General features: G+C 43.7%; 1 long non-coding RNA gene across 11 annotated transcripts in view; it reads right to left on the bottom strand.

The window, feature by feature from the left end:
- The window catches only part of LOC307188209, a 1799555-nt gene that overhangs the window by 396903 nt on the left and 1377435 nt on the right, over positions 1-25217 (bottom strand). For all 11 annotated transcript variants that reach the window (XR_013828831.1, XR_013828832.1, XR_013828833.1 and 8 more), the window contains exon 4: positions 5822-5899. This is a non-coding gene — a long non-coding RNA (uncharacterized lncRNA). The remainder of the gene's footprint in view (positions 1-5821; positions 5900-25217) is intronic.

Genomic DNA, 25217 nt, shown 5'->3' with positions numbered 1-25217 from the left:
GTCATATTGCATGGTACCCATTACACGGGTCTTAACTCTCCAGGTTTAAGGTATTCTTCCTTCAGCTAAAACATGCATGTGGAACCCAAGTATGATCAACCATGTGAACGGGAGACGTGTTCAAATATGTCTCAGTTTTCCTCCCCTGGTACTCGGGTGCAACATTCCAGACGCTTTACTAACACTCTCCCCACTTGGAGAGTCAGTCCCTTTAACCTCCTGTTTGGCCCAGTTTGCAATTTCTGCGGAAGATGAACAGGAATAGCGAGAACCAATGAGAGACTAGCTGGAGGTGTCTGGACGGGCAAATTTAACTCTCATTTCCCACCAGGAAGAGGAAATAACCAAAGGCTCAGCGTGCCGTACCGGAACCAGATTAGGGCCTGAAGCCATCCTGCGGTGTTGCGGCCAGCTCAAAAGAAAGCGAGTTGAAGAAAGGAGCTCAGGGGCACTGTAATTCACAAACCTGCAGAGTTATAAATGACAGCTATCGTCCAAAAACATACTGAAGTAAGGCTGCCAAGAGGACTTGAAAGCGGGGCAGAATTGCAGGAAACCGATTTCAGGAGGTAGACTGGAATTGCATTGAAAGCATAGGAAAAGAGGCAGAACGTCCACAATGATGCACTTGGCCAAAAAGGGCGTATGCGTTTTTTCCTGAATATATTCAGGAAAAAACGCATACGCCCTTTTTGGCCAACCAAGCAAGCTTGCAAAGGAAATCTGCACTACAATGAAGTCTCACTTCCCCCCGGTCAAAAGGGCCATCTGAAAACAGTGTAAAATCCAGAAAGGCAGGACAGGCCATGGAGAACTGGGAGCCTTGTTATGCTGATGGGCGGGATGTAAATTGCCAACAGACACTCGGGAGAAGTGTATGGTGTTTCCTGAAACATCTAAAAAACAAAGCAACAGAACCTAGGGCACTTCCACTTATGGTCCTATAGCTTAGGGAAATTAAAATCAAAAAGACACAGCCACCCCAAAGTTTGGAACGGCTCTGTTTACAAGAACCTCGTTTACAGTACAAGTTCAACATCGCAGAAAGTGAAAAATGGATAAAGAAGTTGTGGTATTCACTTACAAAGCAATATCACTCAGCAATGAAATCTATGTCATCAGGCCCTTAGCATCACAATGAGTGGATTCAGGTATGATGATTCTAACTGAAATAAGTCACACAGAAAAAGAAACATCATAAGATATCAGTAATACACGGAATGGAAACTTGGCTACACAGGAACTGAATTACAGAACAGAACTGGGTCACAAATTTAGAAAAACAACTTATGCTTGCTTAAGGGTAAAGGTGAGTTGGGGTGCTGCATAAAACCAGAGATTGAAATGAGCACAGATAAAGTTCCTTAAGCCAAATATGGAATAGACAAGAGCTACTCCTTGCTCAACGAAATGGACTCAACACCGCATATTAAACACCTAAGAATGTACCTGACTAGTAAGTATCTTAAAACCTATGGATTGCTATGTCTCCGAAAGAGAATCAAGCATGTGTACAGGGGCATAAACGCAGCAGTGATAGGATTGGAGAGGTTCGGTGAGCAAATGAAGACCCTTTGAAGTCATATTGCATGGTACCCATTACACGGGTCTTAACTCTCCAGGTTTAAGGTATTCTTCCTTCAGCTAAAACATGCATGTGGAACCCAAGTATGATCAACCATGTGAACGGGAGACGTGTTCAAATATGTCTCAGTTTTCCTCCCCTGGTACTCGGGTGCAACATTCCAGACGCTTTACTAACACTCTCCCCACTTGGAGAGTCAGTCCCTTTAACCTCCTGTTTGGCCCAGTTTGCAATTTCTGCGGAAGATGAACAGGAATAGCGAGAACCAATGAGAGGCTAGCTGGAGGTGTCTGGACGGGCAAATTTAACTCTCATTTCCCACCAGGAAGAGGAATTAACCAAAGGCTCAGCATGCCGGGCCGGAACCAGATTAGGGCCTGAAGCCATCCTGCGGTGTTGCGGTCAGGTCACAAGAAAGCGAGTTGAAGAAAGGAGCTCAGGGGCACTGTAATTCACAAACCTGCAGAGTTATAAATGACAGCTATCGTCTAAAAATAGACTGAAGTAAGGCTGCCAAGAGGACTTGAAAGCGGGGCAGAATTGCAGGAAACCGATTTCAGGAGGTAGACTGGAATTGCATTGAAAGCATAGGAAAAGAGGCAGAACGTCCACAATGATGCACTTGGCCAAAAAGGGCGTATGCGTTTTTTCCTGAATATATTCAGGAAAAAACGCATACGCACTTTTTGGCCAACCAAGCAAGCTTGCAAAGGAAATCTGCACTACAATGAAGTCTCACTTCCCCCCGGTCAAAAGGGCCATCTGAAAAAAGTGTAAAATCCAGAAAGGAAGGACAGGCCATGGAGAACTGGGAGCCTTGTTATGCTGATGGGCGGGATGTAAATTGCCAACAGACACTCAGGAGAAGTGTATGGTGTTTCCTGAAACATCTAAAAAACAAAGCAACAGAGCCAAGGGCACTTCCACTTATGGTCCTATAGCTTAGGGAAATTAAAATCAAAAAGACACAGCCACCCCAAAGTTTGGAAAGGCTCTGTTTACAAGAACCTCATTTACAGTACAAGTTCAACATCGCAGAAAGTGAAAAATGGATAAAGAAGTTGTGGTATTTACTTACAAAGCAATATCACTCAGCAATGAAATCTGTGTCATCAGGCCCTTAGCAGCACAATGAGTGGATTCAGGTATGATGATTCTAACTGAAGTAAGTCACACAGAAAAAGAAACATCATAAGATATCACTAATACACGGAATGTAAACTTGGCTACACAGGAACTGAATTACAGAACAGAACAGGGTCTCAAATTTAGAAAACCAAGTATGCTTGCTTAAGGGTAAAGGTGAGTTGGGGTGCTGCATAAAACCAGAGATTGAAATGAGCACAGATAAAGTTCCTTAAGTCAAATATGGAATAGACAAGAGCTACTCCTTGCTCAACGAAATGGACTCAACACCGCATATTAAACGCCTAAGAATGTGCCTGACTAGTAAGTATCTTAAAACCTATGGATTGCTATGTCTCCGAAAGAGAATCAAGCATGTGTACAGGGACATAAACGCAGCAGTGATAGGATTGGAGAGGTTCGGTGAGCAAATGAAGACCCTTTGAAGTCATATTGCATGGTACCCATTCCACGGGTTTCAACTACCCAGGTTTAAGGTATTCTTCCTTCAGCTAAAACATGCATGTGGAACCTAGAGTATGATCAACCATGTGATCGGGAGACGTGTTCAAATATGTCTCAGTTTTCCTCCCCTGGTACTCGGGTGCAACATTCCAGACGCTTTACTAACACTCTCCCCACTTGGAGAGTCAGTCCCTTTAACCTCCTGTTTGGCCCAGTTTGCAATTTCTGCGGAAGATGAACAGGAATAGCGAGAACCAATGAGAGGCTAGCTGGAGGTGTCTGGACGGGCAAATTTAACTCTCATTTCCCACCAGGAAGAGGAATTAACCAAAGGCTCAGCATGCCGGGCCGGAACCAGATTAGGGCCTGAAGCCATCCTGCGGTGTTGCGGCCAGGTCACAAGAAAGCGAGTTGAAGAAAGGAGCTCAGGGGCACTGTAATTCACAAACCTGCAGAGTTATAAATGACAGCTATCGTCCAAAAATAGACTGAAGTAAGGCTGCCAAGAGGACTTGAAAGCGGGGCAGAATTGCAGGAAACCGATTTCAGGAGGTAGACTGGAATTGCATTGAAAGCATAAGAAAAGAGGCAGAACGTCCACAATGATGCACTTGGCCAAAAAGGGCGTATGTGTTTTTTCCTGAATATATTCAGGAAAAAACGCATACGCCCTTTTTGGCCAACCAAGCAAGCTTGCAAAGGAAATCTGCACTACAATGAAGTCTCACTTCCCCCCGGTCAAAAGGGCCATCTGAAAAAAGTGTAAAATCCAGAAAGGCAGGACAGGCCATGGAGAACTGGGAGCCTTGTTATGCTGATGGGCGGGATGTAAATTGCCAACAGACACTAGGGAGAAGTGTATGGTGTTTCCTGAAACATCTAAAAAACAAAGCAACAGAGCCTAGGGCACTGCCACTTATGGTCCTATAGCTTAGGGAAATTAAAATCAAAAAGACACAGCCACCCCAAAGTTTGGGACGCCTCTGTTTACAAGAACCTCGTTTACAGTACAAGTTCAACATTGCAGAAAGTGAAAAATAGATAAAGAAGTTTTTGTATTTACTTACAAAGCAATATCACTCAGCAATGAAATCTATGTCATCAGGCCCTTAGCATCACAATGAGTGGATTCAGGTATGATGATTCTAACTGAAATAAGTCACACAGAAAAAGAAACATCATAAGATATCAGTAATACACGGAATGTAAACTTGGCTACACAGGAACTGAATTACAGAACAGAACAGGGTCTCAAATTTAGAAAACCAACTTATGCTTGCTTAAGGGTAAAGGTGAGTTGGGGTGCTGCATAAAACCAGAGATTGAAATGAGCACAGATAAAGTTCCTTAAGTCAAATATGGAATAGACAAGAGCTACTCCTTGCTCAACGAAATGGACTCAACACCGCATATTAAACGCCTAAGAATGTACCTGACTAGTAAGTATCTTAAAACCTATGGATTGCTATGTCTCCGAAAGAGAATCAAGCATGTGTACAGGGGCATAAACGCAGCAGTGATAGGATTGGAGACGTTCGGTGAGCAAATGAAGACCCTTTGAAGTCATATTGCATGGTACCCATTACACGGGTCTTAACTCTCCAGGTTTAAGGTATTCTTCCTTCAGCTAAATCATGCATGTGGAACCCAAGTATGATCAACCATGTGAACGGGAGACGTGTTCAAATATGTCTCAGTTTTCCTCCCCTGGTACTCGGGTGCAACATTCCAGACGCTTTACTAACACTCTCCCCACTTGGAGAGTCAGTCCCTTTAACCTCCTGTTTGGCCCAGTTTGCAATTTCTGCGGAAGATGAACAGGAATAGCGAGAACCAATGAGAGACTAGCTGGAGGTGTCTGGACGGGCAAATTTAACTCTCATTTCCCACCAGGAAGAGGAATTAACCAAAGGCTCAGCGTGCCGTGCCGGAACCAGATTAGGGCCTGAAGCTATCCTGCGGTGTTGCGGCCAGCTCAAAAGAAACCGAGTTGAAGAAAGGAGCTCAGGGGCACTGTAATTCACAAACCTGCAGAGTTATAAATGACAGCTATCGTCCAAAAATAGACTGAAGTAAGGCTGCCAAGAGGACTTGAAAGTGGGGCAGAAGTGCAGGAAACCGATTTCAGGAGGTAGACTGGAATTGCATTGAAAGCATAGGAAAAGAGGCAGAACGTCCACAATAATGCACTTGGCCAAAAAGGGCGTATGCGTTTCTTCCTGAATATATTCAGGAAAAAACGCATACGCCATTTTTGGCCAACCAAGCAAGCTTGCAAAGGAAATCTGCACTACAATGAAGTCTCACTTCCCCCTGGTCAAAAGGGCCATCTGAAAAAAGTGTAAAATCCAGAAAGGCAGGACAGGCCATGGAGAACTGGGAGCCTTGTTATGCTGATGGGCGGGATGTAAATTGCCAACAGACACTTGGGAGAAGTGTATGGTGTTTCCTGAAACATCTAAAAAACAAAGCAACAGAACCTAGGGCACTTCCACTTATGGTCCTATAGCTTAGGGAAATTAAAATCAAAAAGACACAGCCACCCCAAAGTTTGGGACGCCTCTGTTTACAAGAACCTCGTTTACAGTACAAGTTCAACATCGCAGAAAGTGAAAAATGGATAAAGAAGTTGTGGTATTTACTTACAAAGCAATATCACTCAGCAATGAAATCTATGTCATCAGGCCCTTAGCATCACAATGAGTGGATTCAGGTATGATGATTCTAAATTAAGTAAGTCACACAGAAAAAGAAACATCATAAGATATCAGTAATACACGGAATGTAAACTTGGCTACACAGGAACTGAATTACAGAACAGAACAGGGTCTCAAATTTAGAAAACCAACTTATGCTTGCTTAAGGGGAAAGGTGAGTTGGGGTGCTGCATAAAACCAGAGATTGAAATGAGCACAGATAAAGTTCCTTAAGTCAAATATGGAATAGACAAGAGCTACTCCTTGCTCAACGAAATGGACTCAACACCGCATATTAAACGTCTAAGAATGTACCTGACTAGTAAGTATCTTAAAACCTATGGATTGCTATGTCTCCGAAAGAGAATCAAGCATGTGTACAGGGGCATAAACGCAGCAGTGATAGGATTGGAGAGGTTCGGTGAGCAAATGAAGACCCTTTGAAGTCATATTGCATGGTACCCATTCCACGGGTTTCAACTACCCAGGTTTAGGGTATTCTTCCTTCAGCTAAAACATGCATGTGGAACCTAGAGTATGATCAACCATGTGATCGGGAGACGTGTTCAAATATGTCTCAGTTTTCCTCCCCTGGTACTCGGGTGCAACATTCCAGACGCTTTACTAACACTCTCCCCACTTGGAGAGTCAGTCCCTTTAACCTCCTGTTTGGCCCAGTTTGCAATTTCTGCGGAAGATGAACAGGAATAGCGAGAACCAATGAGAGGCTAGCTGGAGGTGTCTGGACGGGCAAATTTAACTCTCATTTCCCACCAGGAAGAGGAATTAACCAAAGGCTCAGCATGCCAGGCCGGAACCAGATTAGGGCCTGAGGCCATCCTGCGGTGTTGCGGCCAGGTCACAAGAAAGCGAGTTGAAGAAAGGAGCTCAGGGGCACTGTAATTCACAAACCTGCAGAGTTATAAATGACAGCTATCGTCCAAAAATAGACTGAAGTAAGGCTGCCAAGAGGACTTGAAAGCGGGGCAGAATTGCAGGAAACCGATTTCAGGAGGTAGACTGGAATTGCATTGAAAGCATAGGAAAAGAGGCAGAACGTCCACAATGATGCACTTGGCCAAAAAGCGCGTATGCGTTTTTTCCTGAATATATTCAGGAAAAAACGCATACGCCCTTTTTGGCCAACCAAGCAAGCTTGCAAAGGAAATCTGCACTACAATGAAGTCTCACTTCCCCCCGGTCAAAAGGGCCATCTGAAAAAAGTGTAAAATCCAGAAAGGCAGGACAGGCCATGGAGAACTGGGAGCCTTGTTATGCTGATGGGCGGGATGTAAATTGCCAACAGACACTCGGGAGAAGTGTATGGTGTTTCCTGAAACATCTAAAAAACAAAGCAACAGAGCCTAGGGCACTGCCACTTATGGTCCTATAGCTTAGGGAAATTAAAATCAAAAAGACACAGCCACCCCAAAATTTGGGACGCCTCTGTTTACAAGAACCTCGTTTACAGTACAAGTTCAACATCGCAGAAAGTGAAAAATGGATAAAGAAGATTTTGTATTTACTTACAAAGCAATATCACTCAGCAATGAAATCTATGTCATCAGGCCCTTAGCATCACAATGAGTGGATTCAGGTATGATGATTCTAACTGAAATAAGTCACACAGAAAAAGAAACATCATAAGATATCAGTAATACACGGAATGTAAACTTGGCTACACAGGAACTGAATTACAGAACAGAACAGGGTCTCAAATTTAGAAAACCAACTTATGCTTGCTTAAGGGTAAAGGTGAGTTGGGGTGCTGCATAAAACCAGAGATTGAAATGAGCACAGATAAAGTTCCTTAAGTCAAATATGGAATACACAAGAGCTACTCCTTGCTCAACGAAATGGACTCAACACCGCATATTAAACGCCTAAGAATGTACCTGACTAGTAAGTATCTTAAAACCTATGGATTGCTATGTCTCCGAAAGAGAATCAAGCATGTGTACAGGGGCATAAACGCAGCAGTGATAGGATTGGAGACGTTCGGTGAGCAAATGAAGACCCTTTGAAGTCATATTGCATGGTACCCATTACACGGGTCTTAACTCTCCAGGTTTAAGGTATTCTTCCTTCAGCTAAAACATGCATGTGGAACCCAAGTATGATCAACCATGTGAACGGGAGACGTGTTCAAATATGTCTCAGTTTTCCTCCCCTGGTACTCGGGTGCAACATTCCAGACGCTTTACTAACACTCTTCCGACTTGGAGAGTCAGTCCCTTTAAACTCCTGTTTGGCCCAGTTTGCAATTTCTGCGGAAGATGAACAGGAATAGCGAGAACCAATGAGAGACTAGCTGGAGGTGTCTGGACGGGCAAATTTAACTCTCATTTCCCACCAGGAAGAGGAATTAACCAAAGGCTCAGCGTGCCGTGCCGGAACCAGATTAGGGCCTGAAGCCATCCTGCAGTGTTGCGGCCAGCTCAAAAGAAACCGAGTTGAAGAAAGGAGCTCAGGGGCACTGTAATTCACAAACCTGCAGAGTTATAAATGACAGCTATCGTCCAAAAATAGACTGAAGTAAGGCTGCCAAGAGGACTTGAAAGCGGGGCAGAATTGCAGGAAACCGATTTCAGGAGGTAGACTGGAATTGCATTGAAAGCATAGGAAAAGAGGCAGAACGTCCACAATGATGCACTTGGCCAAAAAGGGCGTATGCGTTTTTTCCTGAATATATTCAGGAAAAAACGCATACGCCATTTTTGGCTAACCAAGCAAGCTTGCAAAGGAAATCTGCACTACAATGAAGTCTCACTTCCCCCTGGTCAAAAGGGCCATCTGAAAAAAGTGTAAAATCCAGAAAGGCAGTACAGGCCATTGAGAACTGGGAGCCTTGTTATGCTGATGGGCGGGATGTAAATTGCCAACAGACACTTGGGAGAAGTGTATGGTGTTTCCTGAAACATCTAAAAAACAAAGCAACAGAGCCTAGGGCACTTCCACTTATGGTCCTATAGCTTAGGGAAATTAAAATCAAAAAGACACAGCCACCCCAAAGTTTGGAACGGCTCTGTTTACAAGAACCTCTTTTACCGTACAAGTTCAACATCGCAGAAAGTGAAAAATGGATAAAGAACTTGTGGTACTTACGTACAATGCAGTATCACTCAGCAATGAAATCTATGTCATCAGGCACGTAGCAGCATAATGAGTAGATTCAGATACGATGATTCTAACTGAAATAAGTCACACAGAAAAAGAAACATCATAAGATATCACTAATACACGGAATGTAAACTTGGCTACACAGGAACTGAATTCCAAAACAGAACAGGTTCTCAAATTTAGAAAACCAACTTATGCTTGCTTAAGGGGAAAGGTGAGTTCGTTTGCTGCATAAAACCAGAGATTGAAATGAGCACAGATAAAGTTCCTTAAGCCAAATATGGAATAGACAAGAGCCACTCCTTGCTCAACGAAATGGACTCAACACCGCATATTAAACGCCTAAGAATGTACCTGACTAGTAAGTATCTTAAAACCTATGGATTGCTATGTCTCCGAAAGAGAATCAAGCATGTGTACAGGGGCATAAACGCAGCAGTGATAGGATTGGAGAGGTTCGGTGAGCAAATGAAGACCCTTTGAAGTCATATTGCATGGTACCCATTCCACGGGTTTCAATTACCCAGGTTTTAGGTATTCTTCCTTCATCTAAAACATGCATGTGGAACCCAGAGTATGATCAACCATGTGATCGGGAGACGTGTTCAAATATGTCTCAGTTTTCCTCCCTTGGTACTCGGGTGCAACATTCCAGACGCTTTACTAACACTCTCCACACTTGGAGAGTCAGCGCCTTTAACCTCCTGTTTGGCACAGTTTGCAATTTCTGCGGAAGATGAACAGGAATTGCGAGAACCAATGAGAGGCTAGCTGGAGGTGTCTGGACGGGCAAATTTAACTCTCATTTCCCAACAGGAAGAGGAAATAACCAAAGGCTCAGCGTGCCGTACCGGAACCAGATTAGGGCCTGAAGTCATCCTGCGGTGTTGCGGCCAGCTCAAAAGAAAGCGAGTTGAAGAAAGGAGCTCAGGGGCAGTGTAATTCACAAACCTGCAGAGTTATAAATGACAGCTATCGTCCAAAAATAGACTGAAGTAAGGCTGCCAAGAGGACTTGAAAGCGGGGCAGAATTGCAGGAAACCGATTTCAGGAGGTAGACTGAAATTGCATTGAAAGCATAGGAAAAGAGGCAGAACGTCCACAATGATGCACTTGGCCAAAAAGGGCGTATGCGTTTTTTCCTGAATATATTCAGGAAAAAACGCATACGCCCTTTTTGGCCAACCAAGCAAGCTTGCAAAGGAAATCTGCACTACAATGAAGTCTCACTTCCCCCCGGTCAAAAGGGCCATCTGAAAAAAGTGTAAAATCCAGAAAGGCAGGACAGGCCATGGAGAACTGGGAGCCTTGTTATGCTGATGGGCGGGATGTAAACTGCCAACAGACACTCGGGAGAAGTGTATGGTGTTTCCTGAAACATCTAAAAAACAAAGCAACAGAACCTAGGGCACTTCCACTTATGGTCCTATAGCTTAGGGAAATTAAAATCATAAAGACACAGCCACCCCAAAGTTTGGGACGCCTCTGTTTACAAGAACCTCGTTTACAGTACAAGTTCAACATCGCAGAAAGTGAAAAATGGATAAAGAAGTTGTGGTATTTACTTACAAAGCAATATCACTCAGCAATGAAATCTATGTCATCAGGCCCTTAGCATCACAATGAGTGGATTCAGGTATGATGATTCTAACTGAAATAAGTCACACAGAAAAAGAAACATCACAAGATATCAGTAATACACGGAATGTAAACTTGGCTACACAGGAACTGAATTACAGAACAGAACAGGGTCTCAAATTTAGAAAACCAACTTATGCTTGCTTAAGGGGAAAGGTGAGTTGGGGTGCTGCATAAAACCAGAGATTGAAATGAGCACAGATAAAGTTCCTTAAGTCAAATATGGAATAGACAAGAGCTACTCCTTGCTCAACGAAATGGACTCAACACCGCATATTAAACGTCTAAGAATGTACCTGACTAGTAAGTATCTTAAAACCTATGGATTGCTATGTCTCCGAAAGAGAATCAAGCATGTGTACAGGGGCATAAACGCAGCAGTGATAGGATTGGAGAGGTTCGGTGAGCAAATGAAGACCCTTTGAAGTCATATTGCATGGTACCCATTACACGGGTCTTAACTCTCCAGGTTTAAGGTATTCTTCCTTCAGCTAAAACATGCATGTGGAACCCAAGTATGATCAACCATGTGAACGGGAGACGTGTTCAAATATGTCTCAGTTTTCCTCCCCTGGTACTCGGGTGCAACATTCCAGACGCTTTAGTAACACTCTCCCCACTTGGAGAGTCAGCGCCTTTAACCTCCTGTTTGGCCCAGTTTGCAATTTCTGCGGAAGATGAACAGGAATAGCGAGAACCAATGAGAGACTAGCTGGAGGTGTTTGGACGGGCAAATTTAACTCTCATTTCCCACCAGGAAGAGGAAATAACCAAAGGCTCAGCGTGCCGTGCCGGAACCAGATTAGGGCCTGAAGCCATCCTGTGGTGTTGCGGCCAGGTCACAAGAAAGCAAGTTGAAGAAAGGAGCTCAGGGGCACTGTAATTCACAAACCTGCAGAGTTATAAATGACAGCTATCGTCCAAAAATAGACTGAAGTAAGGCTGTCAAGAGGACTTGAAAGCGGGGCAGAATTGCAGGAAACCGATTTCAGGAGGTAGACTGGAATTGCATTGAAAGCATAGGAAAAGAGGCAGAACGTCCACAATGATGCACTTGGCCAAAAAGGGCGTATGCGTTTTTTCCTGAATATATTCAGGAAAAAACGCATACGCCCTTTTTGGCCAACCAAGCAAGCTTGCAAAGGAAATCTGCACTACAATGAAGTCTCACTTCCCCCCGGTCAAAAGGGCCATCTGAAAAAAGTGTAAAATCCAGAAAGGCAGGACAGGCCATGGAGAACTGGGAGCCTTGTTATGCTGATGGGCGGGATGTAAATTGCCAACAACCACTCGGGAGAAGTGTATGGTGTTTCCTGAAACATCTAAAAAACAAAGGAACAGAACCTAGGGCACTTCCACTTATGGTCCTATAGCTTAGGGAAATTAAAATCAAAAAGACACAGCCACCCCAAAGTTTGGAACGGCTCTGTTTACAAGAACCTCGTTTACAGTACAAGTTCAACATCGCAGAAAGTGAAAAATAGATAAAGAAGTTGTGGTATTCACTTACAAAGCAATATCACTCAGCAATGAAATCTATGTCATCAGGCCCTTAGCAGCACAATGAGTGGATTCAGGTATGATGATTCTAACTGAAATAAGTCACACAGAAAAAGAAACATCATAAGATATCAGTAATACACGGAATGGAAACTTGGCTACACAGGAACTGAATTACAGAACAGAACTGGGTCACAAATTTAGAAAAACAACTTATGCTTGCTTAAGGGTAAAGGTGAGTTGGGGTGCTGCATAAAACCAGTGATTGAAATGAGCACAGATAAAGTTCCTTAAGCCAAATATGGAATAGACAAGAGCTACTCCTTGCTCAACGAAATGGACTCAACACCGCATATTAAACGCCTAAGAATGTACCTGACTAGTAAGTATCTTAAAACCTATGGATTGCTATGTCTCCGAAAGAGAATCAAGCATGTGTACAGGGGCATAAACGCAGCAGTGATAGGATTGGAGAGGTTCGGTGAGCAAATGAAGACCCTTTGAAGTCATATTGCATGGTACCCATTCCACGGGTTTCAACTACCCAGGTTTAAGGTATTCTTCCTTCAGCTAAAACATGCATGTGGAACCTAGAGTATGATCAACCATGTGATCGGGAGACGTGTTCAAATATGTCTCAGTTTTCCTCCCCTGGTACTCGGGTGCAACATTCCAGACGCTTTACTAACACTCTCCCCACTTGGAGAGTCAGTCCCTTTAACCTCCTGTTTGGCCCAGTTTGCAATTTCTGCGGAAGATGAACAGGAATAGCGAGAACCAATGAGAGGCTAGCTGGAGGTGTCTGGACGGGCAAATTTAACTCTCATTTCCCACCAGGAAGAGGAAATAACCAAAGGCTCAGCGTGCCGTACCGGAACCAGATTAGGGCCTGAAGCCATCCTGCGGTGTTGCGGCCAGGTCACAAGAAAGCGAGTTGAAGAAAGGAGCTCAGGGGCACTGTAATTCACAAACCTGCAGAGTTATAAATGACAGCTATCGTCCAAAAATAGACTGAAGTAAGGCTGCCAAGAGGACTTGAAAGCGGGGCAGAATTGCAGGAAACCGATTTCAGGAGGTAGACTGGAATTGCATTGAAAGCATAGGAAAAGAGGCAGAACGTCCACAATGATGCACTTGGCCAAAAAGGGCGTATGCGTTTTTTCCTGAATATATTCAGGAAAAAACGCATACGCCCTTTTTGGCCAACCAAGCAAGCTTGCAAAGGAAATCTGCACTACAATGAAGTCTCACTTCCCCCCGGTCAAAAGGGCCATCTGAAAAAAGTGTAAAATCCAGAAAGGCAGGACAGGCCATGGAGAACTGGGAGCCTTGTTATGCTGATGGGCGGGATGTAAATTGCCAACAACCACTCGGGAGAAGTGTATGGTGTTTCCTGAAACATCTAAAAAACAAAGCAACAGAGCCTAGGGCACTGCCACTTATGGTCCTATAGCTTAGGGAAATTAAAATCAAAAAGACACAGCCACCCCAAAGTTTGGGACGCCTCTGTTTACAAGAACCTCGTTTACAGTACAAGTTCAACATCGCAGAAAGTGAAAAATGGATAAAGAAGTTGTTGTATTTACTTACAAAGCAATATCACTCAGCAATGAAATCTATGTCATCAGGCCCTTAGCATCACAATGAGTGGATTCAGGTATGATGATTCTAACTGAAATAAGTCACACAGAAAAAGAAACATCATAAGATATCAGTAATACACGGAATGTAAACTTGGCTACACAGGAACTGAATTACAGAACAGAACAGGGTCTCAAATTTAGAAAAACAACTTATGCTTGCTTAAGGGGAAAGGTGAGTTGGGGTGCTGCATAAAACCAGAGATTGAAATGAGCACAGATAAAGTTCCTTAAGTCAAATATGGAATAGACAAGAGCTACTCCTTGCTCAACGAAATGGACTCAACACCGCATATTAAACGCCTAAGAATGTACCTGACTTGTAAGTATCATAAAACCTATGGATTGCTATGTCTCCGAAAGAGAATCAAGCATGTGTACAGGGGCATAAACGCAGCAGTGATAGGATTGGAGAGGTTCGGTGAGCAAATGAAGACCCTTTGAAGTCATATTGCATGGTACCCATTCCACGGGTTTCAACTACCCAGGTTTAAGGTATTCTTCCTTCAGCTAAAACATGCATGTGGAACCTAGAGTATGATCAACCATGTGATCGGGAGACGTGTTCAAATATGTCTCAGTTTTCCTCCCCTGGTACTCGGGTGCAACATTCCAGACGCTTTACTAACACTCTCCCCACTTGGAGAGTCAGTCCCTTTAACCTCCTGTTTGGCCCAGTTTGCAATTTCTGCGGAAGATGAACAGGAATAGCGAGAACCAATGAGAGGCTAGCTGGAGGTGTCTGGACGGGCAAATTTAACTCTCATTTCCCACCAGGAAGAGGAATTAACCAAAGGCTCAGCATGCCGGGCCGGAACCAGATTAGGGCCTGAAGCCATCCTGCGGTGTTGCGGCCAGGTCACAAGAAAGCGAGTTGAAGAAAGGAGCTCAGGGGCACTGTAATTCACAAACCTGCAGAGTTATAAATGACAGCTATCGTCCAAAAATAGACTGAAGTAAGGCTGCCAAGAGGACTTGAAAGCGGGGCAGAATTGCAGGAAACCGATTTCAGGAGGTAGACTGGAATTGCATTGAAAGCATAGGAAAAGAGGCAGAACGTCCACAATGATGCACTTGGCCAAAAAGGGCGTATGCGTTTTTTCCTGAATATATTCAGGAAAAAACGCATACGCCCTTTTTGGCCAACCAAGCAAGCTTGCAAAGGAAATCTGCACTACAATGAAGTCTCACTTCCCCCCGGTCAAAAGGGCCATCTGAAAAAAGTGTAAAATCCAGAAAGGCAGGACAGGCCATGGAGAACTGGGAGCCTTGTTATGCTGATGGGCGGGATGTAAATTGCCAACAACCACTCGGGAGAAGTGTATGGTGTTTCCTGAAACATCTAAAAAACAAAGCAACAGAGCCTAGGGCACTGCCACTTATGGTCCTATAGCTTAGGGAAATTAAAATCAAAAAGACACAGCCACCCCAAAGTTTGGGACGCCTCTGTTTACAAGAACCTCGTTTACAGTACAAGTTCAACATCGCAGAAAGTGAAAAATGGATAAAGAAGTTGTTGTATTTACTTACAAAGCAATATCACTCAGCAATGAAATCTATGTCATCAGGCCCTTAGCATCACAATGAGTGGATTCAGGTATGATGATTCTAACTGAAATAAGTCACACAGAAAAAGAAACATCATAAGATATCAGTAATACACGGAATGTAAACTTGGCTACACAGGAACTGAATTACAGAACAGAACAGGGTCTCAAATTTAGAAAACCAACTTATGCTTGCTTAAGGGGAAAGGTGAGTTGGGGTGCTGCATAAAACCAGAGATTGAAATGAGCACAGATAAAGTTCCTTAAGTCAAATATGGAATAGACAAGAGCTACTCCTTGCTCAACGAAATGGACTCAACACCGCATATTAAACGCCTAAGAATGTACCTGACTTGTAAGTATCTTAAAACCTATGGATTGCTATGTCTCCGGAAGAGAATCAAGCATGTGTACGGGGCATAAACGCAGCAGTGATAGGATTGGAGAGGTTCGGTGAGCAAATGAAGACCCTTTGAAGTCATATTGCATGGTACCCATTCCACGGGTTTCAACTACCCAGGTTTAAGGTATTCTTCCTTCAGCTAAAACATGCATGTGGAACCTAGAGTATGATCAACCATGTGATCGGGAGACGTGTTCAAATATGTCTCAGTTTTCCTCCCCTGGTACTCGGGTGCAACATTCCAGACGCTTTACTAACACTCTCCCCACTTGGAGAGTCAGTCCCTTTAACCTCCTGTTTGGCCCAGTTTGCAATTTCTGCGGAAGATGAACAGGAATAGCGAGAACCAATGAGAGGCTAGCTGGAGGTGTCTGGACGGGCAAATTTAACTCTCATTTCCCACCAGGAAGAGGAATTAACCAAAGGCTCAGCATGCCGGGCCGGAACCAGATTAGGGCCTGAAGTCATCCTGCGGTGTTGCGGCCAGGTCACAAGAAAGCGAGTTGAAGAAAGGAGCTCAGGGGCACTGTAATTCACAAATCTGCAGAGTTATAAATGACAGCTATCGTCCAAAAATAGACTGAAGTAAGGCTGCCAAGAGGACTTGAAAGCGGGGCACAATTGCAGGAAACCGATTTCAGGAGGTAGACTGGAATTGCATTGAAAGCATAGGAAAAGAGGCAGAACGTCCACAATAATGCACTTGGCCAAAAAGGGCGTATGCGTTTTTTCCTGAATATATTCAGGAAAAAACGCATACGCCATTTTTGGCCAACCAAGCAAGCTTGCAAAGGAAATCTGCACTACAATGAAGTCTCACTTCCCCCACGGTCAAAAGGGCCATCTGAAAAAAGTGTAAAATCCAGAAGGGCAGGACAGGCCATGGAGAATTGGGAGCCTTGTTATGCTGATGGGCGGGATGTAAATTGCCAACAGACACTCGGGAGAAGTGTATGGTGTTTCCTGAAACATCTAAAAAACAAAGCAACAGAGCCTAGGGCACTGCCACTTATGGTCCTATAGCTTAGGGAAATTAAAATCAAAAAGACACAGCCACACCAAAGTTTGGGACGCCTCTGTTTACAAGAACCTCGTTTACAGTACAAGTTCAACATCGCAGAAAGTGAAAAATGGATAAAGAAGTTGTTGTATTTACTTACAAAGCAATATCACTCAGCAATGAAATCTATGTCATCAGGCCCTTAGCATCACAATGAGTGGATTCAGGTATGATGATTCTAACTGAAATAAGTCACACAGAAAAAGAAACATCATAAGATATCAGTAATACACGGAATGTAAACTTGGCTACACAGGAACTGAATTACAGAACAGAACAGGGTCTCAAATTTAGAAAACCAACTTATGCTTGCTTAAGGGGAAAGGTGAGTTGGGGTGCTGCATAAAACCAGAGATTGAAATGAGCACAGATAAAGTTCCTTAAGCCAAATATGGAATAGACAAGAGCTACTCCTTGCTCAACGAAATGGACTCAACACCGCATATTAAACGCCTAAGAATGTACCTGACTAGTAAGTATCTTAAAACCTATGGATTGCTATGTCTCCGAAAGAGAATCAAGCATGTGTACAGGGGCATAAACGCAACAGTGATAGGATTGGAGACGTTCGGTGAGCAAATGAAGACCCTTTGAAGTCATATTGCATGGTACCCATTACACGGGTCTTAACTCTCCAGGTTTAAGGTATTCTTCCTTCAGCTAAAACATGCATGTGGAACCCAAGTATGATCAACCATGTGAACGGGAGACGTGTTCAAATATGTCTCAGTTTTCCTCCCCTGGTACTCGGGTGCAACATTCCAGATGCTTTACTAACACTCTTCCGACTTGGAGAGTCAGTCCCTTTAAACTCCTGTTTGGCCCAGTTTGCAATTTCTGCGGAAGATGAACAGGAATAGCGAGAAACAATGAGAGACTAGCTGGAGGTGTCTGGACGGGCAAATTTAACTCTCATTTCCCACCAGGAAGAGGAATTAACCAAAGGCTCAGCGTGCCGTGCCGGAACCAGATTAGGGCCTGAAGCCATCCTGCGGTGTTGCGGCCAGCTCAAAAGAAAGCGAGTTGAAGAAAGGAGCTCAGGGGCACTGTAATTCACAAACCTGCAGAGTTATAAATGACAGCTATCGTCCAAAAATAGACTGAAGTAAGGCTGCCAAGAGGACTTGAAAGCGGGGCAGAATTGCAGGAAACCGATTTCAGGAGGTAGACTGGAATTGCATTGAAAGCATAGGAAAAGAGGCAGAACGTCCACAATGATGCACTTGGCCAAAAAGGGCGTATGCGTTTTTTCCTGAATATATTCAGGAAAAAACGCATACGCCCTTTTTGGCCAACCAAGCAAGCTTGCAAAGGAAATCTGCACTACAATGAAGTCTCACTTCCCCCTGGTCAAAAGGGCCATCTGAAAAAAGTGTAAAATCCAGAAAGGCAGTATAGGCCATTGAGAACTGGGAGCCTTGTTATGCTGATGGGCGGGATGTAAATTGCCAACAGACACTTGGGAGAAGTGTATGGTGTTTCCTGAAACATCTAAAAAACAAAGCAACAGAGCCTAGGGCACTTCCACTTATGGTCCTATAGCTTAGGGAAATTAAAATCAAAAAGACACAGCCACCCCAAAGTTTGGAACGGCTCTGTTTACAAGAACCTCGTTTACAGTACAAGTTCAACATCGCAGAAAGTGAAAAATGGATAAAGAACTTGTGGTACTTACGTACAATGCAGTATCACTCAGCAATGAAATCTATGTCATCAGGCACGTAGCAGCATAATGAGTAGATTCAGATACGATGATTCTAACTGAAATAAGTCACACAGAAAAAGAAACATCATAAGATATCACTAATACACGGAATGTAAACTTGGCTACACAGGAACTGAATTCCAAAACAGAACAGGTTCTCAAATTTAGAAAACCAACTTATGCTTGCTTAAGGGGAAAGGTGAGTTGGGTTGCTGCATAAAACCAGAGATGGAAATGAGCACAGATAAAGTTCCTTAAGCCAAATATGGAATAGACAAGAGCCACTCCTTGCTCAACGAAATGGACTCAACACCGCATATTAAACGCCTAAGAATGTACCTGACTAGTAAGTATTTTAAACCTATGGATTGCTATGTCTCCGAAAGAGAATCAAGCATGTGTACAGGGGCATAAACGCAGCAGTGATAGGATTGGAGAGGTTCGGTGAGCAAATGAAGACCCTTTGAAGTCATATTGCATGGTACCCATTCCACGGGTTTCAATTACCCAGGTTTTAGGTATTCTTCCTTCAGCTAAAACATGCATGTGGAACCCAGAGTATGATCAACCATGTGATCGGGAGACGTGTTCAAATATGTCTCAGTTTTCCTCCCTTGGTACTCGGGTGCAACATTCCAGACGCTTTATTAACACTCTCCCCACTTGGAGAGTCAGCGCCTTTAACCTCCTGTTTGGCACAGTTTGCAATTTCTGTGGGAGATGAACAGGAATAGCGAGAACCAATGAGAGGCTAGCTGGAGGTGTCTGGACGGGCAAATTTAACTCTCATTTCCCACCAGGAAGAGGAATTAACCAAAGGCTCAGCGTGCCGTGCCGGAACCAGATTAGGGCCTGAAGCCATCCTGCGGTGTTGCGGCCAGCTCAAAAGAAAGCGAGTTGAAGAAAGGAGCTCAGGGGCACTGTAATTCACAAACCTGCAGAGTTATAAATGACAGCTATCGTCCAAAAATAGACTGAAGTAAGGCTGCCAAGAGGACTTGAAAGCGGGGCAGAATTGCAGGAAACCGATTTCAGGAGGTAGACTGGAATTGCATTGAAAGCATAGGAAAAGAGGCAGAACGTCCACAATGATGCACTTGGCCAAAAAGGGCGTATGCGTTTTTTCCTGAATATATTCAGGAAAAAACGCATACGCCCTTTTTGGCCAACCAAGCAAGCTTGCAAAGGAAATCTGCACTACAATGAAGTCTCACTTCCCCCTGGTCAAAAGGGCCATCTGAAAAAAGTGTAAAATCCAGAAAGGCAGTATAGGCCATTGAGAACTGGGAGCCTTGTTATGCTGATGGGCGGGATGTAAATTGCCAACAGACACTTGGGAGAAGTGTATGGTGTTTCCTGAAACATCTAAAAAACAAAGCAACAGAGCCTAGGGCACTTCCACTTATGGTCCTATAGCTTAGGGAAATTAAAATCAAAAAGACACAGCCACCCCAAAGTTTGGAACGGCTCTGTTTACAAGAACCTCGTTTACAGTACAAGTTCAACATCGCAGAAAGTGAAAAATGGATAAAGAACTTGTGGTACTTACGTACAATGCAGTATCACTCAGCAATGAAATCTATGTCATCAGGCACGTAGCAGCATAATGAGTAGATTCAGATACGATGATTCTAACTGAAATAAGTCACACAGAAAAAGAAACATCATAAGATATCACTAATACACGGAATGTAAACTTGGCTACACAGGAACTGAATTCCAAAACAGAACAGGTTCTCAAATTTAGAAAACCAACTTATGCTTGCTTAAGGGGAAAGGTGAGTTGGGTTGCTGCATAAAACCAGAGATGGAAATGAGCACAGATAAAGTTCCTTAAGCCAAATATGGAATAGACAAGAGCCACTCCTTGCTCAACGAAATGGACTCAACACCGCATATTAAACGCCTAAGAATGTACCTGACTAGTAAGTATTTTAAACCTATGGATTGCTATGTCTCCGAAAGAGAATCAAGCATGTGTACAGGGGCATAAACGCAGCAGTGATAGGATTGGAGAGGTTCGGTGAGCAAATGAAGACCCTTTGAAGTCATATTGCATGGTACCCATTCCACGGGTTTCAATTACCCAGGTTTTAGGTATTCTTCCTTCAGCTAAAACATGCATGTGGAACCCAGAGTATGATCAACCATGTGATCGGGAGACGTGTTCAAATATGTCTCAGTTTTCCTCCCTTGGTACTCGGGTGCAACATTCCAGACGCTTTATTAACACTCTCCCCACTTGGAGAGTCAGCGCCTTTAACCTCCTGTTTGGCACAGTTTGCAATTTCTGTGGAAGATGAACAGGAATAGCGAGAACCAATGAGAGGCTAGCTGGAGGTGTCTGGACGGGCAAATTTAACTCTCATTTCCCACCAGGAAGAGGAAATAACCAAAGGCTCAGCGTGCCGTACCGGAACCAGATTAGGGCCTGAAGTCATCCTGCGGTGTTGCGGCCAGCTCAAAAGAAAGCGAGTTGAAGAAAGGAGCTCAGGGGCACTGTAATTCACAAACCTGCAGAGTTATAAATGACAGCTATCGTCCAAAAGTAGACTGAAGTAAGGCTGCCAAGAGGACTTGAAAGCGGGGCAGAATTGCAGGAAACCGATTTCAGGAGGTAGACTGGAATTGCATTGAAAGCATAGGAAAAGAGGCAGAACGTCCACAATGATGCACTTGGCCAAAAAGGGCGTATGCGTTTTTTCCTGAATATATTCAGGAAAAAACGCATACGCCCTTTTTGGCCAACCAAGCAAGCTTGCAAAGGAAATCTGCACTACAATGAAGTCTCACTTCCCCCCGGTCAAAAGGGCCATCTGAAAAAAGTGTAAAATCCAGAAAGGCAGGACAGGCCATGGAGAACTGGGAGCCTTGTTATGCTGATGGGCGGGATGTAAATTGCCAACAACCACTCTGGAGAAGTGTATGGTGTTTCCTGAAACATCTAAAAAACAAAGCAACAGAGCCTAGGGCACTGCCACTTATGGTCCTATAGCTTAGGGAAATTAAAATCAAAAAGACACAGCCACCCCAAAGTTTGGGACGCCTCTGTTTACAAGAACCTCGTTTACAGTACAAGTTCAACATCGCAGAAAGTGAAAAATGGATAAAGAAGTTGTTGTATTTACTTACAAAGCAATATCACTCAGCAATGAAATCTATGTCATCAGGCCCTTAGCATCACAATGAGTGGATTCAGGTATGATGATTCTAACTGAAATAAGTCACACAGAAAAAGAAACATCATAAGATATCAGTAATACACGGAATGTAAACTTGGCTACACAGGAACTGAATTACAGAACAGAACAGGGTCTCAAATTTAGAAAACCAACTTATGCTTGCTTAAGGGGAAAGGTGAGTTGGGGTGCTGCATAAAACCAGAGATTGAAATGAGCACAGATAAAGTTCCTTAAGTCAAATATGGAATAGACAAGAGCTACTCCTTGCTCAACGAAATGGACTCAACACCGCATATTAAACGCCTAAGAATGTACCTGACTTGTAAGTATCATAAAACCTATGGATTGCTATGTCTCCGAAAGAGAATCAAGCATGTGTACAGGGGCATAAACGCAGCAGTGATAGGATTGGAGAGGTTCGGTGAGCAAATGAAGACCCTTTGAAGTCATATTGCATGGTACCCATTCCACGGGTTTCAACTACCCAGGTTTAAGGTATTCTTCCTTCAGCTAAAACATGCATGTGGAACCTAGAGTATGATCAACCATGTGATCGGGAGACGTGTTCAAATATGTCTCAGTTTTCCTCCCCTGGTACTCGGGTGCAACATTCCAGACGCTTTACTAACACTCTCCCCACTTGGAGAGTCAGTCCCTTTAACCTCCTGTTTGGCCCAGTTTGCAATTTCTGCGGAAGATGAACAGGAATAGCGAGAACCAATGAGAGGCTAGCTGGAGGTGTCTGGACGGGCAAATTTAACTCTCATTTCCCACCAGGAAGAGGAATTAACCAAAGGCTCAGCATGCCGGGCCGGAACCAGATTAGGGCCTGAAGCCATCCTGCGGTGTTGCGGCCAGGTCACAAGAAAGCGAGTTGAAGAAAGGAGCTCAGGGGCACTGTAATTCACAAACCTGCAGAGTTATAAATGACAGCTATCGTCCAAAAATAGACTGAAGTAAGGCTGCCAAGAGGACTTGAAAGCGGGGCAGAATTGCAGGAAACCGATTTCAGGAGGTAGACTGGAATTGCATTGAAAGCATAGGAAAAGAGGCAGAACGTCCACAATGATGCACTTGGCCAAAAAGGGCGTATGCGTTTTTTCCTGAATATATTCAGGAAAAAACGCATACGCCCTTTTTGGCCAACCAAGCAAGCTTGCAAAGGAAATCTGCACTACAATGAAGTCTCACTTCCCCCCGGTCAAAAGGGCCATCTGAAAAAAGTGTAAAATCCAGAAAGGCAGGACAGGCCATGGAGAACTGGGAGCCTTGTTATGCTGATGGGCGGGATGTAAATTGCCAACAACCACTCGGGAGAAGTGTATGGTGTTTCCTGAAACATCTAAAAAACAAAGCAACAGAGCCTAGGGCACTGCCACTTATGGTCCTATAGCTTAGGGAAATTAAAATCAAAAAGACACAGCCACCCCAAAGTTTGGGACGCCTCTGTTTACAAGAACCTCGTTTACAGTACAAGTTCAACATCGCAGAAAGTGAAAAATGGATAAAGAAGTTGTTGTATTTACTTACAAAGCAATATCACTCAGCAATGAAATCTATGTCATCAGGCCCTTAGCATCACAATGAGTGGATTCAGGTATGATGATTCTAACTGAAATAAGTCACACAGAAAAAGAAACATCATAAGATATCAGTAATACACGGAATGTAAACTTGGCTACACAGGAACTGAATTACAGAACAGAACAGGGTCTCAAATTTAGAAAACCAACTTATGCTTGCTTAAGGGGAAAGGTGAGTTGGGGTGCTGCATAAAACCAGAGATTGAAATGAGCACAGATAAAGTTCCTTAAGTCAAATATGGAATAGACAAGAGCTACTCCTTGCTCAACGAAATGGACTCAACACCGCATATTAAACGCCTAAGAATGTACCTGACTTGTAAGTATCTTAAAACCTATGGATTGCTATGTCTCCGGAAGAGAATCAAGCATGTGTACAGGGGCATAAACGCAGCAGTGATAGGATTGGAGAGGTTCGGTGAGCAAATGAAGACCCTTTGAAGTCATATTGCATGGTACCCATTCCACGGGTTTCAACTACCCAGGTTTAAGGTATTCTTCCTTCAGCTAAAACATGCATGTGGAACCTAGAGTATGATCAACCATGTGATCGGGAGACGTGTTCAAATATGTCTCAGTTTTCCTCCCCTGGTACTCGGGTGCAACATTCCAGACGCTTTACTAACACTCTCCCCACTTGGAGAGTCAGTCCCTTTAACCTCCTGTTTGGCCCAGTTTGCAATTTCTGCGGAAGATGAACAGGAATAGCGAGAACCAATGAGAGGCTAGCTGGAGGTGTCTGGACGGGCAAATTTAACTCTCATTTCCCACCAGGAAGAGGAATTAACCAAAGGCTCAGCATGCCGGGCCGGAACCAGATTAGGGCCTGAAGTCATCCTGCGGTGTTGCGGCCAGGTCACAAGAAAGCGAGTTGAAGAAAGGAGCTCAGGGGCACTGTAATTCACAAATCTGCAGAGTTATAAATGACAGCTATCGTCCAAAAATAGACTGAAGTAAGGCTGCCAAGAGGACTTGAAAGCGGGGCACAATTGCAGGAAACCGATTTCAGGAGGTAGACTGGAATTGCATTGAAAGCATAGGAAAAGAGGCAGAACGTCCACAATAATGCACTTGGCCAAAAAGGGCGTATGCGTTTTTTCCTGAATATATTCAGGAAAAAACGCATACGCCATTTTTGGCCAACCAAGCAAGCTTGCAAAGGAAATCTGCACTACAATGAAGTCTCACTTCCCCCACGGTCAAAAGGGCCATCTGAAAAAAGTGTAAAATCCAGAAGGGCAGGACAGGCCATGGAGAACTGGGAGCCTTGTTATGCTGATGGGCGGGATGTAAATTGCCAACAACCACTCGGGAGAAGTGTATGGTGTTTCCTGAAACATCTAAAAAACAAAGCAACAGAGCCTAGGGCACTGCCACTTATGGTCCTATAGCTTAGGGAAATTAAAATCAAAAAGACACAGCCACACCAAAGTTTGGGACGCCTCTGTTTACAAGAACCTCGTTTACAGTACAAGTTCAACATCGCAGAAAGTGAAAAATGGATAAAGAAGTTGTTGTATTTACTTACAAAGCAATATCACTCAGCAATGAAATCTATGTCATCAGGCCCTTAGCATCACAATGAGTGGATTCAGGTATGATGATTCTAACTGAAATAAGTCACACAGAAAAAGAAACATCATAAGATATCAGTAATACACGGAATGTAAACTTGGCTACACAGGAACTGAATTACAGAACAGAACAGGGTCTCAAATTTAGAAAACCAACTTATGCTTGCTTAAGGGGAAAGGTGAGTTGGGGTGCTGCATAAAACCAGAGATTGAAATGAGCACAGATAAAGTTCCTTAAGCCAAATATGGAATAGACAAGAGCTACTCCTTGCTCAACGAAATGGACTCAACACCGCATATTAAACGCCTAAGAATGTACCTGACTAGTAAGTATCTTAAAACCTATGGATTGCTATGTCTCCGAAAGAGAATCAAGCATGTGTACAGGGGCATA

Source organism: Stenella coeruleoalba (assembly GCF_951394435.1).
Source record: "Stenella coeruleoalba genome assembly, chromosome: 6".
NCBI lineage: Eukaryota > Metazoa > Chordata > Mammalia > Artiodactyla > Delphinidae > Stenella > Stenella coeruleoalba.
This window is presented reverse-complemented; position numbering and strand designations above follow the sequence as displayed.